The sequence below is a fragment of the Saccopteryx bilineata genome, unplaced genomic scaffold (genome assembly GCF_036850765.1).
Source record: "Saccopteryx bilineata isolate mSacBil1 unplaced genomic scaffold, mSacBil1_pri_phased_curated manual_scaffold_71, whole genome shotgun sequence".
Classification (NCBI taxonomy): domain Eukaryota; kingdom Metazoa; phylum Chordata; class Mammalia; order Chiroptera; family Emballonuridae; genus Saccopteryx; species Saccopteryx bilineata.
Window position 1 is genome coordinate 21,974 of NW_027095493.1, and position 27,540 is coordinate 49,513.

General features: G+C 36.8%; 1 pseudogene; it reads right to left on the minus strand.

Moving 5' to 3' along the window:
• Nucleotides 1-10,686: 10,686 nt before the first annotated feature.
• LOC136318364 (histone-lysine N-methyltransferase PRDM9-like) lies at nt 10,687-26,651 on the minus strand (annotated as a pseudogene).
• Nucleotides 26,652-27,540: the final 889 nt, after the last annotated feature.

Consider the following 27,540-nt stretch of genomic DNA (forward strand, 5'->3'; position numbering starts at 1 on the left):
GGTTACACCCACAGCATTCCTGGATACAGTTTTAAGGAAGCCCCCTGCTGAGATCAGTTAACAAGACTATCACCTGTTAAGAAAACAAACAAATCAAGACTTCAAAGCTGCCCAAATCTGAAAGTGGATTACAAATAATAGCTGATACCAACCCACAAAGACCTAAAAATAACACAAATGAAAACTGGAGGCAGACAAAACCAAGCCTAGACTCAATCAACTCTACAAATAAAAAAAAAGAAGATGAGAAAACAAAGGAGTGCAATCCAAATGAAACCACAAGAGACACTTTCAAGAGATGAACTGAGTGATATGGAAATAATCAAACTTCCAGATGCGGAGTTCAAAATAATGATTGTAAGGATGCTTAGAGATCTTAGAAAAACAATGGAGGGAAAGTTTGAAAACCTAAATAAAGAAATAGCAAGTATAAAAAAGAATCAGTTGGAGACGACAAATACAATATCAGAAATAAAGACCACAATGGAAGGAATTAAAAACAGGATAGATAGAGCAGAGGATCGAATCAGCGAGTTAGAAGACAACTGGAATGAAGGCATGAAAGCAGAGAAGAAAAGAGAAAAAAAGACTCAAAAAGTCAGAGGAAACTCTTAGAGAGCTCTGTGACAACATGAAGAGAAATAACATCCGCATCATAGGGGTTCCTGAAGAAGAAGAAAAAGAACAAGGGATAGAGACTTTGTTCAATCATATCATAGCTGAAAACTTCCCTAAATTAATGCAAGAGAAACTCTCACAAATCCAAGAAGCACAGAGGACTCCATTAAAGAGAAACCCAAAGAAACCTACACCAAGACACATCATAATTAAAATACCAAAGCTAAGCGATAAAGAGAAAATATTAAAAGCTGCAAGAGAAAAAAAAGTTATCACCTACAAAGGAGCCCCCATAAGCATGACATCTGACTTCTCAAAAGAAACACTTGAGGCCAGAAGGGAATGGCAAGAAATATTCAAAGTAATGCAAGACAAGAACCTACAACCAAGACCACTTTATCCAGCAAGGCTATCGTTTAAAATTGAAGGAGAAATAAAAAGCTTCCCAGACAAAAAACAACTCAAGGAATTCATTACAACCAAACCAATGCTGCAGGAAATATTAAGGGGCCTGGTGTAAACAGATAAAGTGGGAAAAGAATACATAAAAAAAAAAAAAGAAAAAGGAATACACCTTTAAAGAAGAAAATGGCAATAAACAACTACATATCAATAATAACCTTAAATGTAAATGGATTAAATGATCCAATCAAAATACATAGGGTAGCTGCATGGATAAGAAAACAGGACCCATACATATGTTGTCTACAAGAGACACACCTTAGAACAAAAGACACACACAGATTGAAGGTAAAAGGATGGAAAAAAATGTTTCATGCAAATGGAAATGAAAAAAAAGCTGGGGTAGCAATACTTATATGAGACAAATTGGACTTTAAAACAAAGGATATAGTAAGAGATAAAGAAGGCCACTACATAATGATAAAGGGAGTAATCCAACAGGAAGATATAACTATTATAAATATCTATGCACCTAATATAGGAGCACCCAAATATATAAAACAGACTTTGATGGATTTAAAGGGCGAGATCAACAGCAATACTATAATAGTAGGGGATTTCAATACCCCACTAACATCACTAGATAGATCCTCAAGAAAGAAAACTAACAAAGAAACAGCAGACTTATTGGAAACACTAGATCAACTCGATTTAATAGATATCTTCAGAACCTTTCACCCTAAAGCAGCAGAATATACATTCTTTTCAAGTGCTCATGGTACATTCTCTAGGATAGACCACATGTTAGGGCACAAAAGTGCTCTCAACAAATTTAAGAAGACTGAAATCATATCAAGCACTTTCTCCGATCACAACGGCATGAAACTAGAAATGAATCACAGCAGAAAAGCTCAAAAATTCTCAAACACATGGAAACTAAATAGCAGGGTGTTAAATAATGAATGGATTAAGAATGAGATCAAAGAAGAAATAAAGAAATTCCTAGAAACGAATGACAATGAGCATACAACAACTCAAAATTTATGGGACACAGCGAAAGCAGTGCTGAGAGGGAAGTTCATAGCACTACAGGCACACTTTCAGAAGCTAGAAAAAGCTCAAATAAACAACTTAACCCTGCATCTAAAAGAATTAGAAAAAGAACAGCAAGTAAAGCCAAAATGTAGTAGAAGGAAGGAAATAATAAAGATCAGAGCAGAAATAAATGACATAGAGGCTAAAGAAACAATATAGAGGATCAATGAAACTGGGAGCTGGTTCTTTGAAAAGGTAAACAAGATTGATGCACCTTTAAGTAGACTCACCAAAAAAAGAGAGAGAGGACTCAAATAAATAAAATTAGAAATGAGAGAGGAGATATAACAACTGACACAACAGAAATACAAAATATTGTAAGAAAATACTATGAAGAACTGTATGCCAAAAAACTAGACAACCTAGATGAAATGGACAAATTCCTTGAAACGTACAATCTTCCAAAAATCAATCTGGAAGAATCAGAAAACTTAAACAGACCAATTACACCAAAGGAGATCGAAACAGTTATCAAAAAACTCCCAACAAAGAAAAGTCCGGGACCCGATGGCTTCACAATGGAATTCTACCAAATATTCAAAGAAGAACTAACTCCTATCCTTCTCAAACTATTTCAAAAAATTCAAGAGGAAGGAAGACTTCCAAACTCCTTTTATGAGGCGAGCATAATTCTGATTCCAAAACCAGGCAAAGACCACACAAAGAAAGAAAATTATAGGCCAATATCTCTGATGAATATAGATGGTAAAATCCTCAACAAAATATTAGCAAACCGGATCCAACAATATATGGAAAAAATCATACACCATGATCAAGTGGGATTTATTCTGGGGAGGCAAGGCTGGTACAATATTCGTAAATCAATCAATGTAATTCATCACATAAACAAAAAGAAGGAGAAAAACCATATGATAATTTCAATAGATGCAGAAAAAGCATTTGATAAAATCCAGCACCCATTCATGATCAAAACTCTCAGAAAAGTGGGAATACAGGGAACATACCTCAACATGATAAAAGCCATCTATGAGAAACCCACAGCCAACATCATACTCAATGGGAAAAAATTAAAAGCAATACCCTTAAGATCAGGAACAAGGCAGGGGTGCCCCCTTTCACCACTCTTATTTAACATAGTCCTGGAAGTCCTAGCCACAGCAATCAGACAAGAAGAAGAAATAAAAGGCATTCAAGTTGGAAAAGAAGAATTAAAACTATCATTATTTGCAGATGATATGATATTGTATATAGAAAACCCTAAAGTCTCAGTCAAAAAACTACTGGACCTGATAAATAAATTCAGCAAAGTGGCAGGATATAAAATCAATACTCAGAAATCAGAAGCATTTTTATACACCAACAATGAACAGTCAGAAAGAGAAATTAAGGAAACAATCCCCTTCACAATTACAACCAAAAAAATAAAGTACCTAGGAGTAAACTTAACCAAGGAGACTAAAGACTTGTACTCGGAAAATTACAAAACATTGATAAAAGAAATCAAGGAAGATACTAACAAGTGGAAGCATATACCGTGCTCATGGTTAGGAAAAATAAACATCATTAAAATGTCTATATTACCCAAAGCAATTTATAAATTCAATGCAATACCAATTAAAATACCAATGACATACTTCAAAGATATAGAACACATATTCCAAAAATTTATATGGAACCAAAAAAGGACACGAATATCCTCAGCAATCTTAAAAAAGAAGAATAAAGTGGGAGGTATCACACTTCCTGATATCAAGTTATACTACAAGGCCATTGTACTCAAAACAGCCTGGTACTGGCATAAGAACGGGCATATAGATCAATGGAATAGAACAGAGAACCCAGAAATAAACCCACAGTTCTATGGACAACTGATATTTGACAAAGGAGGTAAGGAAATACAATGGAGTAAAGACAGCCTCTTTAACAAATGGTGTTGGGAAAATTGGACAGCTACCTGAAAAAAATTAAACTAGATTACCAGCTTACACCACTCACAAAAATAAACTCAAAATGGATAAAAGACTTGAATGTAGGCCCTGAAACCATAAGCATCTTAGAAGAAAACATAGGCAGTAAGCTCTCCGACATCTCTCGGAGCAATATATTTGCTGATTTATCTCCACGGGGAAGTGAAATAAAAGACAGGATAAACAAATGGGACTATATCAAACTAAAAAGCTTTTGCACAGCTAAAGACAACAAGAACAGAATAAAAAGACAAACTACACAATGGGAGAACATATTTGACAATACGTCTGATAAGGGGTTAATAACCAAAATTTATAAAGAACTTGTAAAACTCAACACCAGGAAGACAAACAACCCAATCCAAAAATGGGCAAAAGAGATGAATAGACACTTCTCCAAAGAGGACATACAGATGGCCAATAGGCATATGAAAAAATGCTCAACATCACTAATCATTAGAGAAATGGAAATTAAAACCACAATGAGATATCACCTTACACCAGTCAGAATGGCGCTTATCAACAAAACAACACAGAATAAGTGCTGGCGAGGATGTGGAGAAAAGGGGACCCTCCTGCACTGCTGGTGGGAATGCAGACTGGTGCAGCCACTGTGGAAAACAGTATGGAGATTCCTCAAAAAACTGAAAATCGAACCGCCTTTTGACCCAGCTATCCCACTTTTAGGAATATACCCCAAGGACACCATAGAACGGCTCGAAAAGGAGAAATGCACCCGCATGTTTGTGGCAGCATTGTTCACAATAGCGAAGATCTGGAAACAGCCCAAGTGTCCGTCAGAGGACGAGTGGATTAAAAAGCTTTGGTACATATATACTATGGAATACTAATCAGCCATAAGAAATGATGACATCGGATCATTTACAATAACATGGATGGACCTTGACAACATTATACGGAGTGAAATAAGTAAATCAGAAAAAAAAACTGAGATGAATCCATACATAGAAGGGACATAAATATGAGACTCAGAGACATGAACAAGAATGTAATGGCAACAGGGGCAGGGGGGTTGCGGGAGGGGGGAGGGGGTGAAGAAGGAGAGAGGGGTTAGGGGAGGGGAGGGGCACAAAGAAAACCAGATAGAAGGTGACAGAAGACAATTTAACTTTGCGGGAGGGGTATACAGCACAATCAAATGTCAAAATAATCTAGAGATATTTTCTCTCAACATATGTTCCCTGATTTATCAATGTCACTGCATTAAATTTAATAAAAAAATATTAATATTAAAAAAACAACAACACACCCAAATACACAGACATAATGAGAAGACAGAAAAGTGCAATCCAAATAAAATCACAAAAGAAATTTCCAGAAAAGACACTGTGTGATATGGAAATAACCAAACTGCTGGATACATAGTTTAGAATAGTAATTGTTAGGATGCTAGGAATCGTAGAACAACAATAGATGGTCATTACAAACACCTAAATAAAGAGATAGCAAGTATAAAAAAGAACATTAAAATATTTTTTAAAAATCAGTTGGAGGTGACAAATACAATATCAGAAATAAAGACCAAAATAAAAGGAATTAAAAGCAGAATTGATAAAGCTGAGGATCAAATCAGCAAGTTAGAAAACATGATAAATAAAGTCATGGAAGCAGAGCAGAAAAAAAAGACCCAAAAAGTCTGAGGTAACTCTAAGAGAGCTCTGTGATAACATGAAGAGAAATAATATCTGCATTATAGTGGTTCAAAAAGAAGAAGAGAAAAAACAAGGGATAGAAACTGTATTCCACAAAGTCATAACTGAAAACCTTCCTAAATTGATGCAAGATAAAATTTCACAAGTTCAAGAAGCAGAGAACTCCATTATAGAAATACCCAAAAAGACCTACACCAAGACACATCATAATTAAAATACCAAAGCTAAGTGATAAAGAGAAACTATTAAAAGCTGCTAGAGAAAAAAGACTATAACCTACAAAGGAGCCCCCATAAGAATGACATGCAACTTCTCAACAGAAATATTTGAGGCCAGAAGGGAATGGCAAGAAATATTCAAAGTAATGCAGAACAAGAGACTACAACCAAGACTACTTTATCCAACAAGACTATCATTGAAAATGGAAGAAGAAATAAAAAGCTTTCCAGACCAAAAAAGAAAGCAAACAAACAAAAAACCTCAAGGAATTTATTACAACCAAATCAGTCCTGCAAGAAATGTTAAGGGGTCTGTTGTAAACAGATCAAATTGGGAAAAGAATATAGCAAAAGTGGAATACAGCTTTAAAAAATAAAACGGCAATAAACAACTACATAGCAATAATAACCTTAAATGATTCAATCAAAAGACATGGGATAGCTGCATGGATAAGAAAACAGGACCCGTACATAAGCTGTCTATAAAAGACACACCTTAAAACAAAAGATACATAGACTGAAGGTAAAAAAAAATAAAAAAAAATATTTCATGCAAATGGAAATGAAAAAAAAATGGGGTAGCAATACTAATTTTAGACAAAATGGACTTTAAAACAAATACTATAGTAAGAGATGAAGAAAGTCACTACATAATGATAAAGAGAGCAATCAAACAGAAAGATATAACCATCATAAATATCTATGCATCTAACATAGGAGCACCTAAGTATATAAAGCAGACTTTCATGGACATAAAAGGCGAGATCAACAGCAATGCTATAATAGTATGAGATTTCAATAACCCAATAAAATCACTAGGTAGATCTTTAATAAAGAAAATTAACAAAGAAACAGCAGACTTAAAGAACACACTAGATCAACTTAATTTAATAGATATCTTTAGAACCTTTCACCATAAGGCAGCAGAAAATACATTCCTTTCAAGTGCTCATGGTGCATTCTCTAAGATAGATCATATGTTAAGACACAAAAGCAGTCTCAACAAATTTAAGAAGATTGAAATCATATCAAGCATTTTCTTTGATCACAATGGCATGAAACTAGAAATCAGCAACAACAGAAAAACTGAAAAATATTCAAACACATGGAAACTAAATAGCATGTTATTAGGTAATGAATGGGTTAACAATGAAATCAAAGAAGAAATTAAAAAAAATCCTAGAAACAAACAATAATGAGCAAAAAACAACTCAAAATTTATGGGACACAGCAAAAGAATTCCTGAAAGGGAAGTTCACAGCACTACAGACATTCCTTAAGAAGCTTGCAAAAGCTCAAATAAACAACCTTACCTTTCATCTAAAAGAACTAGAAAAAGAACAGTAAGTAAGGCCCAGAGGTAGTAAAAGGTAGAAAATAATAAAGATCAGAGCAGAAATAAATGACATAGAAGCTACAGAAACAATATAGAGGATCAAGGAAACTAAGAGCTGGTTCTTTGAAAGGATAAACAAGATCAATGAACCTTTAACAAGACTCACCAAGAAAGGAAGAGAGAAAACTCAAATAAACAAAATTAGAAATGAGAGTGGAGAAATAACAACTGACACAACAGAAATATAAAATATTGTAAGGAAACACTGAAGAACTGTACGCCAAAATATTAAACCATCTAGGTAAAATGGACAAATTCCTTGAAACATATAATCTTCCAAAAAGCATTCTAGAAGAATCAGAAAACCTAAAAACACTGATTACAACAAAAGAGATCAAAATAGTTATCAAACAAATCTGAAAAAACAAAACTCCTGGGCCCGATGGCTTCAATTGCTAATTATACCAAATATTTAAAAAAAAAACTTACTCCTATCCTTCTCAAGCCATTTCAAAAAATTCAAAAGGAAGAAACACTTCTAAGTTTCTTTTATGAGGTGAGCATAATTCTGATTCCAAAACCAGGCAAGCACAACACAAAGAAAGAAAATTATATGCCAATAACCCTGATGAATTTAGATGCTAAAATTCTCAACAAAATATTAGCATACTAGATCCAGCAATACTGGAAAAAATCATACATCATGATCAAGTGGAATTTATTGTGGGGAGGCAAGAATGGTACAACATTCTTAAATAAATTAATGTGATTCACCATACTAAAAAAAGGAAAGAGAAAAACCACATGATAATTTCAATCAATGCAGAAAAAGCATTTAATAAAATCCAGCACCCATTTATGATCAAAGCTCTTAGCAAAGTGGGAATACAGGAAACATACCTCAATATGATAAAGGCCATTTCTGACAAACCCACAGAAAACATTATAATTAATGGACAAAAATTAAAATCAATTCCCCAAAAAGCAGGAACAAGGCAGGTTTGCCCCCTTTCACCACTCTTATTCAACACAGCACTGGAAGTCCTAGCTACAGCAATCAGACAAGACGAAGAAATAAAAGGCATCCAAATTGGAAAATAAGTAACACTATCATTATTGGCAGATGACATAATATTGTATATAGAAAATCCTAATGTCTCAGTCAAAAAACGACTGGACCTAATAAATAAATTCAGCAAGGTGGCAGGATATAAAATTAATACTCAGAAATCAGAGGCATTTCTATACATGAACAATAAACTTTCATAAAGAGAAAGTAAGGAAACTATCCCCTTCACTATCATAACCAAAAAACTAAAGGACCTAGGAGTAAATTTAACCAAGGAGGTTAAATAGTTGTACTCAGAAAATTATAAAACATTGATAAAAGAAATCAAGAAAGACACAAACAAGTGGAAGCATATATTGTGCTCATGGTTAGGAAGAATAAATATAATTAAAATGTCTATATTACCCAAAGCAATTTATAAATTTAATGCAATACCAATTAAAATACCATTGACATACTTCAAAGATATAGAACACATATTCCAAAAATTTATATGGGACCAGAAAAGAACACAAATAGCCTCAGCAATCTTGAAAAAGAAGAATAAAGTGGGAGGCATCACACTTTCTGATATCATGTTATACTACAAGGCCATTGTACCCAAAACAGCTTGATACTGGCAGAAGAACAGCCATATAGATCAATGGAAGTGAACAGAGAACTCAAAAATAAACCCACGTTTTTATGGACAATTGATATTTGACAAAGGAGGTAAGAGCATAAAGTGGAGTAAAGACAGTCCCTTTAACAAATGGTATTGGGAAAACTGGACAGCTACCTGTAAAAAAATGAAACTAGACCACCAACTTACACCATTCACAAAAATAAACTCAAAATGAATAAAGGATTTAAATGTAAATTGTGAAACCATAAGTATCCTAGAAGAAAACTTGGGCAGTGAGCTCACCGACATCTATCGTAGCAATATCTTTGCTGATTTATCTCCACAGGCAAATAAATTAAAAGACAGGATGAACAAATAGGACTATATCAAACTAAAACACTTTTGCACAGCTAAAGACAATATGAACAGAATAAAAAGACAAACCACACAATGGGAGAACATATTCAACAATTCATCTGACAAGGGATTAATAACCAAAATTTATAAACAACTTGTAAAACTCAACACCAGAAAGACAAACATTATCTAATCAAAAAATGGGCACAAGAAATAAATATACACTTTTCAAAAGAGGACATACAGATGGCCAATAGACAAATAAAAGAAATGTTCAACATCACTAATCATTAAAGAAATGCAAATTAAAACCACAATGAGATACCACTTCACAGCAGTCAGAATGGCGCTCATAAACAAAACAACACCCGATAGCCTGACCTGTGGTGGTGCAGTGGATAAAGCATTGACATGGAAATGCTGAGAGGTCCCCGGTTTGAAACCCTGTGCTTGCCTGGTCAAGGCACATATGGGAGTTGATGCTTCCAGCTCCTCCCCCCTGTCTCTCTCTCCTTTCCCTCTGTCTCTCTCCTCTCTAAAATGAATAAATAAAAATTAAAAAAATACCAAACAACCAAAAAAACAACTTAAAAAACAGGCACATAGAAGTGGAGCATCTTGCGTCAGGTCACAAAGCTTGTGAGGACAGAGCTGAGATTCAAACCCACTGTGAATTACCTTTAGTCCATGTGGTGTACACCATGAGATTCTCACCCTGAAGGGGCAGTGAGGAGAGAGTGAGGGAGACCAGGTGCCCAGACTAAACCCGGCACATGGACATGCTCACACACACATTTCTCCCTAGCTTTCACCTCTGATTTTAGAGAGGTCGGATAAAATTGGGACTGGAGCCATGAGAAGCCAAGGGAGGAATGTGGTGAGCCAACTAGGAGAGAAATCTTAACTTCACAGGAGTCAAGGAAATCCCTTTCCCTGGTGAGTCTGTCTCAAATCCCTCTCCCTGGGCAGTAACCTAAGTAGATTGACTCCAGACTTCCATTTTTCCAGGGGTTGAGTTTCTGTGCCTGACAGTGTAAGTTCTCTGTGGCCCTCTGGGAACTCTGTGCTTTCAGTGATTGGGAGGGGGGGTAATGAGTTATGTGGGCTTCATAGTTTTATGGAGTTAAGACTTATTAGAACAGGATGCCAAGAGACCGTGGAGGAGATTGGTGTTGACATTCCCATACCACTTAAGGAACTTTTTGGATAGCTCATCTCTTGTCATCGAAGTGGAGAACTTGTTCAACAGGTTACTTTTGTACTAATTACAGTCTTAGGAGGCTAAGGGGTCAGCAGACTTTTTCTAAAGTTCCCGCAGAGTTGGGAAATGACCTGTGTAACAGCTATGGCTGTGAAGATGCAAATTAATGCTAATGACACAGTCACCCTTATTGCAAACAGAGGGCTTCTTTCACGAGTGTGTCCTCTGGTATCTAAGGAGATGTGACTTTTTTGTAAAGCCTCTCTTACACTCCCTGCAAACATAGGGCTTCTCTGGTTAGTGTGTCCTCTCATGTTTGAGGATATGTGACCAATCATCAAAGCCTTGCACACACTCTCTATACTTGACAGCTACAATGCTCGACATTACTACTCTCATAGACAGTTTTTCTGTGTCCACTAAATTTACTTTCTGGCTTCTGCTGGGCACTTCCTGCATCATTCTCTCTTGCTCACTAAAGCACCCCATGTGTCCTTTGAAAGGTTTGAAAATGGCCCTTGAAATCTTCTTCTTCCTGGTCCTTCTAAGCAAATGTTTGGACTGTTCTTTGATCTTTTGACCTTCAGCTTTGTCCTCCCTGCTTTGTGTATCAGTATGTTGCTCCTGATGATTTGTGTTCTCTGGGAAGCTATCCTCTGATTTGTGGTGTTTTCTTGTAAAAGTTTCTGGGAGAATATAAGAGGCATGATTACATCCTACATGTTGGCTGAGGAATTTCTGACTGGAGAAGGCCAGAGAGCAGGAGGAACATGGGTGTATCTCTGGATGTGGTTCTGATGAAAGAGAAAATTTTGGTCAGTACAGATGTTGATCATGCTGCCTTGGACATATGGTTAAGACCTTTTCCACCTTGTCATTCTTATGGGGTTCACATTGTAGTTTTTGCCTCACACAAAGTGTTTTTTTTTACAGTCTGTTTTTTCTTTTCAGTTTTTTTTTAATTTTTATTTAGTTTTTTACAAAGACAGAGAGTGAGTCAGAGAGAGGGATAGACAGGGACAGACAGAAACGGAGAGAGATGAGAAGCATCAATCATTAGTTTTTCATTGTGCATTGCAACACCTTAGTTGTTCATTGGTTGCTTTCTCATATGTGACTTGACCGCGGGCCTTCAGCAGACCAAGTAACCCCTTGCTGGAGCCAGTGACCTTGGGTTCAAACTGGTGGGCTTTTTTTTTGCTCAAACCAGATGAGCCTGCGCTCAAGCTACTGACCTCCATGTGTCAAACCTGGGTCCTCTGCATCCCAGTCCAATGCTCTATTCACTGCTCCACTGCCTGGTCAGGCTCTTTTCAGTTTTATGTACTATATCTTCTTTAGAAATCCAGAAAGCCCATATCAAGGGTCCTGTCTACTCATTGCCAGATAAGGGACTGTGAGTAGCAGCAGGGGCTGTTTCACCTTTTGTATAGGTGGAACAATGCTGACCTTTTCTATATACATCTAGCTTTTAACACAGTTGTTTAGAAAGACCACTGGCCCCAACTATGAATTGTTTCCCTCATAGTTTTGACAGATAATAAACTGAAAAATAATGTCCTTTCTCAAACTTCAAATCAAATATTCATGTTTGATTTTATTCAGTTTCACCCCATTTCATATACAATGGGAAGTCCTTTTCAAAATATTTCCCCCACCATACTTTTTAGAAATTGATTGATTTTAGAAAGAGAAAGAGAGGAGAAGAAAATGAATGAGGAGGAGGAAGAGGAGAAAGAAAAATAAGAAAGAGATAAATATATAGAGAGAAGCATTATTCATTGTTCTACCTAGACATGCAGGCATTGGTAATTTCTCATATGTGCCCTGACTTGGGCTCAACCTTGGTATTACAGGATGGTGCTCTAAGTGACTGAGTTAACCAGCTAGGGCCCCCAACCATACTTCTTACATGCCTCATTTCCATCTCTCTCCAACTAATCCACCAACCTCTCTCATTTGGAGATGAAGTAATCTCTGAGAGGATTTCACACTAAAGTGTATTTTTCAAAAATGAACAAAGCAAATCTTAGAGAATAAGCCACCCTGTAACTGAGAACAGCACCATTGTCCCACCTCACTCAGGAAGGTCTCCAGCATCTCATGTTTGATCACAGCACTGCATTTCCAGGTTGCTGGGCATCTATCCAAACTCTGCTCTTACCCTGTATGCTAGACAGGAGAGTCCCTCAGAAAACAGGCACTGGCTGGTTTGCTTAGTGAACAGAGTGTTCTTCTGGCATTTGAATGTCCCAGGTTCAATCCCCAGTCAGGGCACACATGAAAAACAACTGTCTGCTACTTTTTTTCTCCACCTCCTTTTTCTCTCTCTGTTTACCTTCCACAGCCAGTGGCTCCATTGGTTTGAGCATTCAGCCCGATAGCTCAGTTGGTTCAAGTGTTGACCTCAGGGGCTGAGGAAAGCTAGGATACTCTGAGCGTGAACATCAGACTAGAGTTGCTTGTTGATCCTTGTCGGGGCACATGAAGAAATCTGTCTATCCTGATCTGTGGTGGCGCAGTAGATAAAGCATCGACTTGGAAATGCTGAGGTCACTGATTCGAAATCCTGGGCTTGTCTGGTCAAGGCACATATGAAAGTTGATGCTTTCAGCTCCTCCCCCCCTCTCTCTCTATCTATCTTTCTTTCTCTCTCTCCTCTCTAAAATGAATAAATAAAATAAAAAAATTTTTTTTTTAAAAAGACCGGAAATTATTTTAAAAAAAAGAAATCTGTCTATCTCCCCTCCTCTCACTTAAAAAATTTAAATCAAAAGTAAAAAATATAAAGATGTTTTTAAACACCAAAGGCATATGAAATAAATCCTTAATTCTGAAGCATCGGATTTGAAATCTTACTGACTTTACAGTGTACCATGAATATTTCTAAGATGAGTTCTCTCTTTTCTTTTCATTTTGATTAACAGTTGTGCCCACCTCTAGCTGCTGCGAGCTCAGTCTTCCACTTGCTGCCCCACTTTATTCCCACCTTCTTGCCATACTCATCACCACACAAGACCAGCAGCTCACAGTTTGGCATGATGACCCAGCAGGTTCAGTAGAAAATCTGCCTGCGATACTGAAAGGCCACCAGAATAATAGTTCACCACTTAAGATTGTATTTTAGTCAGAAGCTTCCAATTTTGACACAGAAGACTTAATCTATGCTTTAAAACAGACACATTTAGACAATAAACAAAGGACTTATACACATATACACAAGCATACTTTCATAGACAAGAGATGGGTTCCCCATCGTGGCCATTTAGGTGTTCACAGGCCGTGACCCTGCAAGGAATTTAAAAATAAAACTAGAAAATTTTTATACAAAAGTAAGGAGAACAAAAAACAATGATATTTCAAAAAATCAAAGGTGTCTGAACTGAGGTTTTTCTTTGAGAGCATACCATTACTAGTTGCCTATGGAAGTTTGAGGTCTTTACTCAGTCCTTTTTAGTTATTTTTTTATAGTACAATTAAATGCATCCAGAGAATCCTAATTAAGACGAATGGATCTTCTACTGATGTCTCGTTCTCTGGAGGGTCCACAACAGGGTTAGTTTCAACTCAGTAATGCCGTGAAAGTGGCTTTACCAACAGACTTCCAAAGTTACAACTCGGCAATGCAGATGATTTGTTTTACCTACACATCTCTGGAGTTACAACTCAGCAAAAGAAATGTATTTCACCTACAATTTTTCAGAGTTTCAGCTCACCAAAGCTGCTTTGAAGGCCCTACTTACATCACCAGAGGCACATCTCCAGAGTCACACCTCAGTGAAGCCCCAAAGTACCTACATTCTAGTCCCAAACAAATATGACCAGTACCAGTCACAGACCGTTCAGACCCACAGGAAGACCAGGAGCCCTGAAAACAAGTCAGGTGGCATGCCTCTCCTTGAGATTCAAGCGGACCTTGGCAGCCTTGTGGAGAGACCAGCCGACTCGAAGTGCCTCTGCTCAGTGATGCGAAATACCATAGGCCTCACGTTAAACACCAAATGTAATAAAGTACCCAATCCACAATTCCGTGTGTTTTTGTAGAGACACCAAGTCCAGATTAATTTTGAAGAGTTTTATTAAAAGAGGAAATTTCTTATATATGTTGGCTGCATATAGCTTATATGGGGCAGCAGTCTCAAATCGTGTGTGTCTATAATATTTTAGGGGCTGGTTATATACCCTTAAGTATATATGGTGGGGAAAAAGCCTGACATTATGGTATAAGCTTTGTTATCACCTACACAGGTTTAAAAAAAAATGAAGGGGGGATGGGACACAATTCATTAGCAAGTTTATAACATTCGTCTATAAGGTTTACAAAAATATTTTTGCATATTAAAATTTACAAGGTAACAGTTACTTTACATACTAAAAGACATTTTTATAATTTTAGTGATCATTTATTATTCCTTTGTTTAGAGATATGTATATTAACTACATGCTTTCAGGAGGGGAGAGGCAGTTTCCATGGGGACAAATGACTGTAAATGGTGCATTAATATAAGAAAAGGTTTTTTTTTAAATTATTTCTTTCTGCACCTGGCTAGCTATTTACTCATTTTCCTATAAGTGTGTGAAAAGGTCAGATAATGCAAGTCTCCTTCCCCTTTCCATTTACAACACAATGCCATCGGCCATCTTTGTTTTATGCTAATCACATAAGTACAAAGATTATTTACAAAATCTCTCTGTATGCCCAGCCCAAATTAATAAAATGTCTTTTAAGCTTCCAAAAATATTAATATTAATTTTTTAGCTTTTGGTTGAAGCTTTTGGACAACAGGTGGAAGCTCAGTGTCTATAAATGCCACCATCTTGAACCCACTGGAAAGTTCTTAAATAAAGTGTGCTATTGGCTGCAGCAACAGGTTTCTGCTTTGATACACTCTTATTTTCCATATTCAAATGTCTATATAGTTTTTGAGACATTGGTTTTTCTCTGACTTTAATTAGTTGTTGGATTCAGGAGAAGGAGTTTATTTTCACCTTATTTAGCTTATTTGTTGTACAGTACTCAATCCATAATTCTCCGTGTTTTCAGAGACATCAAATCTAGATAAATTTTGAGGAGTTTTATTAAAGGAGAAATTTATTAAATATGTCACCAACATATAGCTTACAGAGGGCAGCAGACCCAAATCCTGTGCATCTATAATATTATAGGTGCTGGTTATATACACTTAATTATATGTGGGTGGGGAAAAATTCTGACATCACGGCATAAGCTTATAACCTTTGTTTTCTCCTATACAGGTTTGGAAAAAGGATGAGAAAGAGAATGGGACACAATTCATTAAAAAGTTTATAACATCTGTCTATAGGATTTATAAAAGGACGCTTCTATACATTAAAACTTACAAGACAAAATGTCACATTACATATTAAAAGACATTCCTATATTTTCTAGTGTTCATTTGTTTTTCCTTTGTCTAAAGATACATGCATTAACTACACACTTTTCAGGAGGGGAGAGGTAGTTTCCATAGGGACAAAAACATTAATATAAAGTTTATTTTAATTTTTTTCTTACTACACATGGATAGCTATTCACTTGCTTACTTTTTTTTTTTTAATTTTTTATTTATTTTTATTTATTCATTTTAGAGAGGAGAGGGAGAGACAGACAGAGAGAGAGAGACAGAGAGAGAGACAGAGAGAGAGAAGGGGGAGGAGCTGGAAGCATCAACTCCCATATGTGCCTTGACCAGGCAAGCCCAGGGTTTTGAACCAGCGAACTCAGCATTTCCAGGTCGACGCTTTATCCACTGCGCCACCACAGGTCAGGCCAAATTTTTTTTTTAATTTTTTTATTTATTCATTTTAGAGAGGAGAGGGAGAGATAGAGGCTGGAAGCATCAACTCCCATATGTGCCTTGACCAGGCAAGCCCAGGGTTTCGAACTGGCGACCTCAGCATTTCCAGGCCGACGCTTTATCCACTGCGCCACCACAGGTCTCACTTGCTTACTTATAAATATGAGGGGAGGTCAGAAAATCCAAGTTTCCTTCCCTCTGCATTTACAATACAATGCTATTGGTCATCCCGGTATGATGCTAATCATACAAGTACAAAGATTATTTACAAATTAATAAAATATTCTTTAAACTCCTTAAAATATTAATATTAATTCTGTAGCTTTTGGTACCTTACAACTGTCCCTACTGTTTTTATTTTCTAAATCGAATTATTTACTTAATTTACTGAAGAGCATGAAGCTGTTGAGTAGAAGATATTAACTTATAGCATGTAATAGATATTTAAGAAACAGTACTAATAGCAATACAGTTCACTAAAGAAACAAATATTACTGATTGATTTTCTAAAAATTGTACAAATCTTTTGCAACTTACATAAAATTAATTGGCTTTTATAACAATTTACTTTTCGTCAGAACTTTTTAACCTTTAGTGACAATTAAGTTGATTTTTTTACCCTAGTTTTCCTTTTCCCAAAGTCTAATTAAAATAAAGTCCTTAGTAAGTTTCTTCATGCATTCACCATATGTAAACCAACCAGCATTTGGTTTGTGGTTGAAGTAGAGCATGCCATCTTTGTATCTTAGCAGCAGTTGGAGTGGTCAGGATCATGGTGTCTGGACCCATCATCATAAGAGTCAGTTTTTGAATGATGTACTTGATCTCCTGGTAATTCTGGAAGCACCTCTTGAGGAGTCTTTTGAACAGTTTGCTGAGTAACCTGTAAATCTTGCAAGTAGTTAAGGAAAGAGTGGTTATATTTCTTTTACTACTTGATTCATGCATTTTATTTGCCCTGAACCTTTGGGTACCTGTGGGCACAATGTAAGTTCAAATTAGTTTTTAATTTATATTCAGTTACTTTTCTACTAGCTTTGAGACTGTAGACACGAATTCAGGTCCAATATTAGAAAGGGAAAGCTAAATCTGAAAAGAACCATATACAGCAATTTCCTAACAATTGTCAATTATTTTATTAAAGTGTATTTCTAAATGTTTACTTTGGAAAATTTATTTTTCTTGGTAAAATCATTTTCTAATTGGTTTTAAATAAACCTTTGGCAATAAGGATCCCAAGACCCTACTGGTTTTGGGTGGCATCTTTCTATCTATTTGAATTCCTATGTCCAGATTTTGAGGCAGACTGGAAAAATATAAAATAAACAATAAAGTTCAAATAGGTAATGTTAATAAATACTATAACAAGCATCTTAATACAAAAAAATGACTAAAGCCTATTAGATTATTAAACAAAGCAAAGTTTTAACTAACAGGATCCAAAATAAAATTGTTACAATAAAAAATGTTCTTAACATGTTAATGTAATTTCATTGAATCTGTTGACACCATTGTTGCTTTATATTTTTTACAAATGAACCTAATTTCTATTTTAGTCTGAGAAATGTCCTAAATAGCATGAGTCATTCATATTCAGGAAAATTATACAAGGCACTGGAACTATAGTCACATTTCTACACTTTGCAGCTAGAGTATAAGTCCTAATAATTAATGTTTCTAGCTGGAATTAGGAGCAGGTCCCAGCCTACAGTAGGCAAGGTGCATTGAGAAAAGAGAAATAAAGGAGATACTATACATTAAACAAAGTGACAGAAATTAGACTGTTAATACCCACAGTAGAGATTGTTGAGAGATAAATAAAACTTAACTATTCAGGCAAGGCATAGTAAATGTCCCTCGTGTTTACAAGAAATGAGATCAGTTTTACCTGCTACTTGGAAGAAATACCTTAGGCTTGTAAACGGTGATGTGATATGGGACTTGTAGCCTGCGGCACCTTTTAGCCTTCAATGGTAAGTCCGAGTAGGCTGGGCAAGATCAGGTCACAGGTAGCTGGATTAGGGTTGGAAGAGACTGAACCCTCCCTCCATGGAGCAAGGGGGCAGCTTACCTTCTCATGTCCCTTTTTCTCTCAGCAGAGGTATGTATCCTGGTGGGGCTGGGACCTGGCAGACCTCAGCTCAATGACCTTTCTTTCCACTTTTGAAGCAGGGCCCTGACAAAATCTTATGAAGCCCCTTTGAGACATTGGAGCCTTTAAGCGTATATTCCAGAAGCTGTTATTTTCCTGATCTCTTTTGGGCTTCACTTGCCTTTTCTGTCTCCTTTATTGGTCATTATAGACCTTAAAAGCCACGCTCAGAAGATCTCACTGAGAGACTTCAGGGCCCTTTCCTGTCTATATAAACTCTTGAAAAAAGACAAAAGCAGGCTTATTAGCTGGATGAAATCAGGAGAATCAGGTTTTGGTGTCTCCTTTAGGATTCCAAAGTCTTTTTGCTGCTGAATAACTCAGTTCATTAGCATTCAAAAGAATTTTCAAACAAAAAGCATGATAAAATAGATTCAAAGAAGTTCCACTATATGGCTCCTTTCCTTATATTACTTTACAATGAACAATATTGTTGCCAAATGATAATAAACTAAATATTACATAAAAAGACATTATTAACAACTTCTAATATTTAAACTAATATTTCAGTATCACTAGGCTATAAAACAAATAAAAATTTACAAATGGCATTTGAAATATATAGTTTTAACATGGAAATACTTTTAAAAAAAATAGTGGGGGAACAATAAGTCACCACTCCTAACCTAGTGGTTGGAAAACCTATTAGTTAATAGTGCCAATTACTAACAGTACAAGAACTAAATTTTCTTTAAGACCAAAATTTTAAATTACAATTATATAGGTAGGCATCTTTCCTATTGAGGCAGTGCCCACAATTGGCTCTTCATTTGAGAGCTATTCCTAAGAGGACTAAAAGTCCTATTTGACCTGTGAGCTCTTTGCAAATGGCAGTTTGCCAACCTGGGTTTTTAAGAGAGGAGGAAAGTAAGATGCATCCAACAAGCCTGTTCCAATTTGCACATCCCAAGGGCTGACTGAACCCTAGCCTGGCCAAGCACAGGATGGCAGCAGCAGCGAGGCTCTGGGCTCATTTCCAAATTGGCACCCATCCTTCTCAGGCCTCCCATTCTCTTCTCTTTCACTGCAAGATTAGGGAAATGATTTCCATGCGAGAGGGGTGTGGATGGGCGGGCATTTGGAACCAGCATTTCCAAAAACCAAGCGAACTTTCATTTTCTCCCCCAGGGCAGTGGTTTACCTTTATTGCTTTTCTTACCAAAAAAAGCAGCAAATAAAAATACATTTTTTATAAATTTATTTTTTTAACAGTGGGCTGCTTTTGCCTATATGAGTTTTCTAATTTTTTCCTCAATTCCCTAAAATTTTTTTTTATAATTTTTACTATTTTGGCTAATGCAAAGGGTCTCCATTATGAACTGCATGCCTTCTACATAGCTGAGAGACTTGGAGAGACTTTAATATCTCCTTGGCCCTGCGGGAGAGTGTTGGAATTTTTCTCTAATTTTTTACCCCAGTGGAGGGCAACAAGCTACTATCCAAACCTATGGAAGGGTTATTTCTAATAATTTAATTTTCTATAATTGTATTACTCATGATTGTATTACTCCTTTTGGAGATGCAATTTAATTTAAGAAACTGCCAATTAACTAGCAAGGTTCACACCTATAATTTAACTTCTAAATGCTATTTCTCTCCTTTAACATTTTCTAAAGCAAAGTTTTAATTTTTAATACTATTCCTACCCTGTTTTTTTCAAATGGGAAAAATTGCTTTTGGTCTGTAGGTTGATATTTGAAACTAGTCTCCATTCTATATTTTTAGTCACCTTACCCTTACTTTATTGCCTTTCCCCATCACTCTGTACAGAGCAAGCTGAACCCTAGCCTAACCATGCGTTTGGAGGCAGCAGTGGGGCTTGCCTTCTGCCTGGGTGACCTGTGATGGTGAGGGCAGGAGTGCAGCTAGGAAAAGGCATGTCCACGTTCGCCTCCCCACAACCTCACCCCAACTCCATCGTTCTGCACACCGCACGTCCCTGCTTGGGTTTTCTATTCCTCAAACTGCCTATTTGCTAGTCTTTCGGCTCTAGAGTCTGAATAAACACTTTCAATTTGTGGGATTCTCTTTTCTTTCTCCCCTGTGGCTGCTCATACGTAATATGGGACATTTATTTTTCCAATGGCCCTCTTCCTTACAATAAGCACATTGATTCTTTTCTTGCTGAGTCCTATTTTTTTCTCAATTTTCTTTCTTCTCTATTTTGCTTCTTTGGTGATCCCTCACTCTTAAAAAATTTGCCTGTTGAAGTGCTGCTACTTATTAGTTATTCTTTTATCCTGTTTCAAACTCAAATCTAGCCTGACTAGGAAGATGTGGCACCCTCTTTGTATGGAGCAAGCTTTTAGCCATTGAGTGGATTTATTTTTAAATTTAGCCATTGATCAATATATGGAAACTAATCAAGACAGCCTGGATTCCCAGTTACTATATTCCAGACTGCTCATACTATCTGGGGATTCAAGGTTCCAATTAGTAGCCACTCAACCTTGAAATTAGGCCATTCTGATTCACAGAGAGTGAAAAGCCTTGTTTTGGATCATTTAATTTTATATTCATGGTTGTCTTCATAAGCTTCTTGAAAGTGATTTCAAAGACAATCTAACAGGGTCTTTTGTAAAGTGGTTCCTCCTCCCTTATTTAAGTGGTGACCAAGGCCACCTATTACAGAATTAAAACTAGTTCAGAAGAATCCAGAAATCAGTGCACCAGTAAAGCAAGAAAGGTAAGACAGATAATTAACAAGCACCCAGAATAAAGTGTGTTTGACTATAGAGGTATTAAGTATTATACAAGACAAGGGGAAAAAGCCAACAGAAGAGAATTATTTCCTTCAGAGGAGAGAGCTAACAGGGTGCTCTGAAGCTCATTTGAGAACAAAAAGAGAACAATGATTTGCCACTTAAGATTGCTTTTTTTTGTCAGAAGCTTCCAATTTTGACACAAAAGACCTAAGCCAGGCCTTATAACAGATACATTTAGACATTAAACAAAAGACTTACACACACACACACGCTCACATGAGCACCTTTGTAAACGAGGAAAGGGCTCCCCCTCATGGCCTATCACGTGTACACATGCTGCATCCTTGCAAGGACTATAGACTTAAACTCAGGAATTTTAGACAAAAGTAAGAAAAAGAAATACTGAGATCTCAACAAATATAGAGAAGTCTCTGGAAGTTAGGGGTGAGATTAATCCAGGTTAGCTCTGCCTCCTCTTATTCAGTGCAATGCGAGACTGACTAATCCCAGATGTACTCAACTTCTACCATGTCCTTACAGAGATAGAAACAATTGTCCGCACTTCTGGCATTTAACTGAGAGCCCTACTAGATACCTCCGGAAGTTTTGGGCCAGATGAAGTTCCTGCTAATACCTCTTTTAGAGAAACTGATGTCTCTGAAGACTTGCTGCAGAACTATACACTCGGTTTTTATTAATGTCCATCTAAGGTACCAGCAGATATTCCTGAGAGCCTGAAGCAGGAAGCAGTCCCCAACAATCATCCTTTTGAATTATAACTAGATGTTCCCCAGCAAAACCAAAAGCAGGACTACTAAAACTCCCCACTGACGTCTTGCAATTGGAGAGTGTACTGCAAACATATGACCATGTCTAATCGATTTTCTCATACCTCAAATCAGAAAGAATATAGACTAGTTACAAACAGCAAAGTAACTTTGAAGACCCTACCTTCTCCACTGGAGTTCTACATCTTTGAAGTCACAATTCAGCAAAGCCTCAAATCCACTCTACTTACTTCTAGTCCAAAACAGAAAAGTGAAAGCAAGAGTTCATAAGAAAACCAGAAAATTCAGTAATGCAAAAAGAGTTTCTTTCCCTACTTCCTCAAGTTCTCTGCCAAATTATCCAAATTGTTGAATTTGTGAACTGAGAGGCATCTACAGTACTATCCAGACCCCACAGGAAGACGGGGAGCCCTGAAAACACTTCAGGTGGCACCTCTCTTTGAGATTCCAGCAGGACCGGGCAGGCTCCTGGAGAGACCAGCTGATTCAAGGTACCTCTACCAGGTAATGTGAAACAGCATTGGCCTTGTGTGGAAGCCAAATGTTATAAAGTACACAATGCACAATTCTGCGGGTTTTCATAGAGACATCAAATCCAGATAAATTTTGAGGAGTTTTATTAAAGGAGGAAATTTCTTAAATATGTCAGCTGCATATAGCTTACATGGGGCAGCAGTCCCAAATTGTGTGCATCTATAATATTATAGGAGCTGGTTATATACCCTTAATTATACATGGGCAGGGGAAAAGCCTGACATTTCAGCATAATCTTATAACCTTTGTTTTCTCCTACACACGTTTGGGAAAAGGATGAGGGAGGGAATGGGACAAAATTCATTAGTAAGTTTATAACATCTGTCTATAGGATTCATGAAAATAAGCCTCTATACATTAAAACTTACAAGGCAACACAATGGTGAAAATGTCACTTTACATATTAAAAGCATCCCTATATTTTCTAGTGTTCATTTGCTATTTCTTTGTCCAAAGATACATACATTAACTACACACTTTAGGAGGGGAGAGGTCATTTCCATGGGGAAAAATGCCTGCAAATGTCTCATTAATATAAGAAAAAGTTTAAATTAATTTTTCTCTTTCTACAATTGGCTAGCTATTCACTTGCTTCATTATAGGTGTGCAGGAATGTCAGAGAGTCCAAATCTCCTCCACTCTGCATTTACAATACAGTGTTATTGGCCATCCTGGTATGATGCTAATCACACAAGTACAAAGATTATTTACAAAACCTCTGAATGCTTGGCTCAAATTAATAAAATGTTCTTTAAGCTTCCTAAAGTATTAATATTAATTCTGTAGCTTTTGGTACCTTACAACATTTTCTTCTGTGAGGCATGATAACTGTCAAGCTTTTTACTTGTAAGACCAGAAACCAGAAGTCTTGAATTAGTCGCCTTTTATCTCTTGGCTTCTTGTTTCTTATTTGTAAAATAAAAGGATCAGATCAGTTTGTGGTGCCAAAATTCTCCTCTAGCTCCAGCATTCTGTTCATTCCATAAGCACAGATTTGCATGAATGACAGTGCCAATTTATGACATTTGCTATCATTCTACAGGTAGACCTGCAGGTGGAAAAAGAGAGGCACAGTCTTTTTCAGTCTTCCCTTGATTACATTTATTAAATACAAAAATTTCAGGAGTCCAAGAAATTCAACATTGTGGAGCTAGTAAAATCCATGTATTCTTTAATGCTCGAAAAATATTTTCCAAATGCTTGGTAAATGTGGAGAACTTTGATTGTAAACCTAGGATCTCAAAGTATGTGAATGTGCATAATTGTAATGTATCTCTCTCTTTCCTCCCCCATTTTTTTCTCTCTAGCTATTTGTTTTTCTCTTTATTTTTTTCTCTCTTTCTCTTTCCCTCCCTTGATCTCTCTATCACCCTTCTTTTAATCTTGTTTTTTTTCTTTCCGTCCTTCCATGCTTTTATAAAGCCTTTGAAAGTGCCCATCATATACCAGGCACTGTGCTAGGAACTCATATTCCTGCACTCAATGACTTCCCATTCTATTATTTTTACTTCTGTCTTAACTTTTTTAATTTAAATTTATTTAATTTATTATAAAATATAATTTGCTTTGATTTGACCACTATATTAAATTTTAACAACTTTTTTATTATAAAAATGTATTTTTTTGCAGAAATTCTAGAAAAATTATAAGAAAAAACATTTCTCAAATATAGATAATTACTGTTAATACTACATTTTCATCTCATAGTCTCTGTATACCTATACTATTTCTCTATGTATATGTACTGAGGTAGAATGGGTGTGTGTATATCTGTGTGCATAGATGTGCATTGCACATGAGCATATCACTCTGTGTCAATGTGTGTCTGTTATTTGTGTATATCTGTATGTGTATACTTATAGATACATGAATTACAACTGCTCTCTTGCTGTTCCACTTGGCTTCCTGACCCCACACTTAATTACTGGACAGTTGCCTCTGGGACAAAAGAATTCCTGGAAGCTGCTCAATCACCCCAAAAAGGAGTATTCCAGAAAGCCCAACATACCAGCACACCCTTGCTCGAGGTTATCCCTAAACCTAGAAAGTTTTACTTCAGTCTGTTTCAGGGGCCCTTCTTCCTGGAGAAGTGCCCTGGCAGGTCTTTTTCCTCTAATAAAGCCTGCACATCTGGTGTTCGAGTGCTGTCTCATTCTTACATATACAAATGACTATTTATTCATTTATCTAATAAATACTTATTGTACTTTTGTTATGTGCTGGACACTGTGCTCGACACTGGTTTTCTATAGTGAATGAGACAGACACACTTTCTGTTTTTATGAATACTATGCTGTCATAAGGTAGAGAGAAGGAATAAAAATATACATAAATAATATAATTATCAGTTGTGACAAAAACGATTTGGCAGTGCAATGTCTTTGGTTTCAGTTTTGATGGATGGTGATGAGGTCCAATATCTCAGCTTCTTGGAAGGTTGAACTGAGGCCAAAATCTCAGTCCTTTGACAATGCATGTTCTCATCTAGCTATAAAACTGAAAAAATTTACAAATGACAAAGCAAATACCCTGGGAGGTGTTCTGTGACCAAAAGAACCTAGCTTGTAAGTGGTGACCCTGACTCGAATAACTTCTGAAAGCCCCCAGCTTAGAGGGTCTCTCAGTCTGGACTGATAACATGTCCAGACTGAGAGAAAAAGTGCACATTGGAAAAGAGGCAACTTTGTGCTAAACTATTAGAAATAGTGTTTATGCCCCTGACTGTCAGGAGCAAAGAAAAGACTTTTGGTGTTGTCACAACAGCAGACTGGATTATTATTTTAAAAATTACCTTAGGTTTTTTCACATACTTTTATTTTCCCCAAAAGACAATGGCTTTCTCTCACCAGAGAGCTTAATATTTTAGAGCATCACACCCATACAATAATGTCATAGGTTTGATTCTGGGTCAGGGTACATATAAAAACAGATTGGTGTTTCTGACTGTCTGTCTGTCCCCCCCCCACTGCCTTTCTCTCTCTAAGATTAATAATTAAAATATTTTTAAAAATATAAAAAATGACAAGGTTTTTTGTTGTTGTTGTTGCAGCTTAAATTGTATGGAGGAATGAATTATTTTTTTTCAAAATCTTATCCAAAGTGGAAAAAAAACTGGTAAGGTCATAAAGTAGCATATTTCCCCATGTATAAAATGCCTCTATGTATAAGACACACCTTAATTTTAGGGCCCAAAATTTGAGAAAAAGATAAAAATATGAATAAGCAGGAAATGCAAGTAAAAAACTTGCAGGCACTGTATAAGAGGCACCCAGTTTTTAGATCCCAAATTTTTCAAAAAAGGATCAGTCTTATGCATGGGAAGAGCTATGAATATGGAGACACAATTTACTGCTAATGATTCACTCACTCTCCTTGCAAACAAAGGGCTTCTCCCTTGAGTGTGTCCTCTGGTGTGAGAAGAGAGTTGATTTTAGTGAAAAGCCTCACTCACACTCCCTGCAGACATAAGACTTCTCCCCTTGAGTGTATTCTCTGGTGCCTCAGGAGAGTTGACTTTTTTGAAAATCCTTGCTAACACTCCCTGCAAACATAGGGCTTCTCCCCTGAGTGTGTTCTCTGGTGTGAGAGGAGATGTATCTTCCATGAAAAGCTTCGCTCACACTCCCTGCAAACATAGAGCTTCTCCCCTGAGTGTTTCCTCTGGTGTATTAGGAGAACTGACTTTTGTTTAAAGCCTCGTTCACACTCCCTGCAAACATAGGGCTTCTCCCCTGAGTGTGTTCTCTGGTGTGTGATGAGATCTGACTTTTCTGTAAAGCGTCGCTCACACTTCCTGCAAACATAGGGCTTCTCCCCTGAGTGAATCCTCTGGTGTCTGAAGAGACTTGACTTCTGTGAAAAGCATCGTTCACACTCCCTGCACACATAGGGCTTCTCCCCTGAGTGTGTTCTCTGCAGTGTGAGATGTGACTTCAGGGAAAAGAGTTGTTCACACTCCCTGCAAACATTGGGCTTCTTCCATGAGTGTGTCCTCTGGTGTCTAAGGAGGTCTGTCTCTTTTGTAAAGCCTCGCTCACACTCTGTGCAAACGTAGTTCTTCTCCCCTGAGTGTGTTCTCTGGTTTTTGAGGAAATGTGACCCATTATCAAAGCTTTGCTTAAAATCTCCACGCTTGATAGCTACATTTGTTGACATTACTACTCTTACAGACAGTTTTTCTGTGTCCACTGAATTCCTGTTTTGGCCTCTGATCAGTGCTTTCTGTATCATTCTCTCTTGCTCACTAGAGCTTCCCATGTGTCCTTTGGTAGGTTTGAAAAAGACTCTTGAAATTCTTCTTGGCCTGTTTTTTTAAATAAAATTTTTGTACTTCTCTTTGACCTTTTGACCTTCAGCATTGCCATCCTAGTTGTGTGTATCAGTATTTTGCTGCTGCTGATTTGCATCCTCTGGGTAGGGATCCTTTGATTGGAGGGGTTTTCTTGTAGATGTTCCTGGGAGAATATCAGAGGGGTGATTGCATTCCACACGTTGACTGAGGAATTTCTGACTGGAGAAGGCCAGAGAGAAGGAAGAACATGGGTGTATCTCTGCCTGTGGTTCTGCTGAAAGAGAAAATTTTGGTCAGGACAGATGTTTATAAGGCTGCCTGGGTCATATGTTTTGTTTAAACCTGTCCCACGAGTCATTATTATGAAGTTGACAATCTTATCTCTGTCTCCCACAAAGTGTTTTTTTACAGTCTGTTTTCTCTTTTCATGTTTATGTTCTATATCTTCTTTAGAAATTCCAAAAGCCAATATCAAGGGTCCTTTATATGCATTGCCAGATGAGAGACTGTCAAGTAGCATCAGGGGCTGTTTCACCCCTTCTATGGGTGGAACATTGCTGACCTTTCCTTTATATATATAGCTTTTAACACAGTTCTTTATAGAGACCACTGACCCCAACTAGAAATTGCTTCTATCAGAGTTTCTGAAAGATGATAAACTGACAATGTTTTTCCTCAAGCTTCACATCAAATATTCATACTTGATTTTATTCAGTGTCAGCCCATATTATATGCAATGAAAAGTTTTTCAAA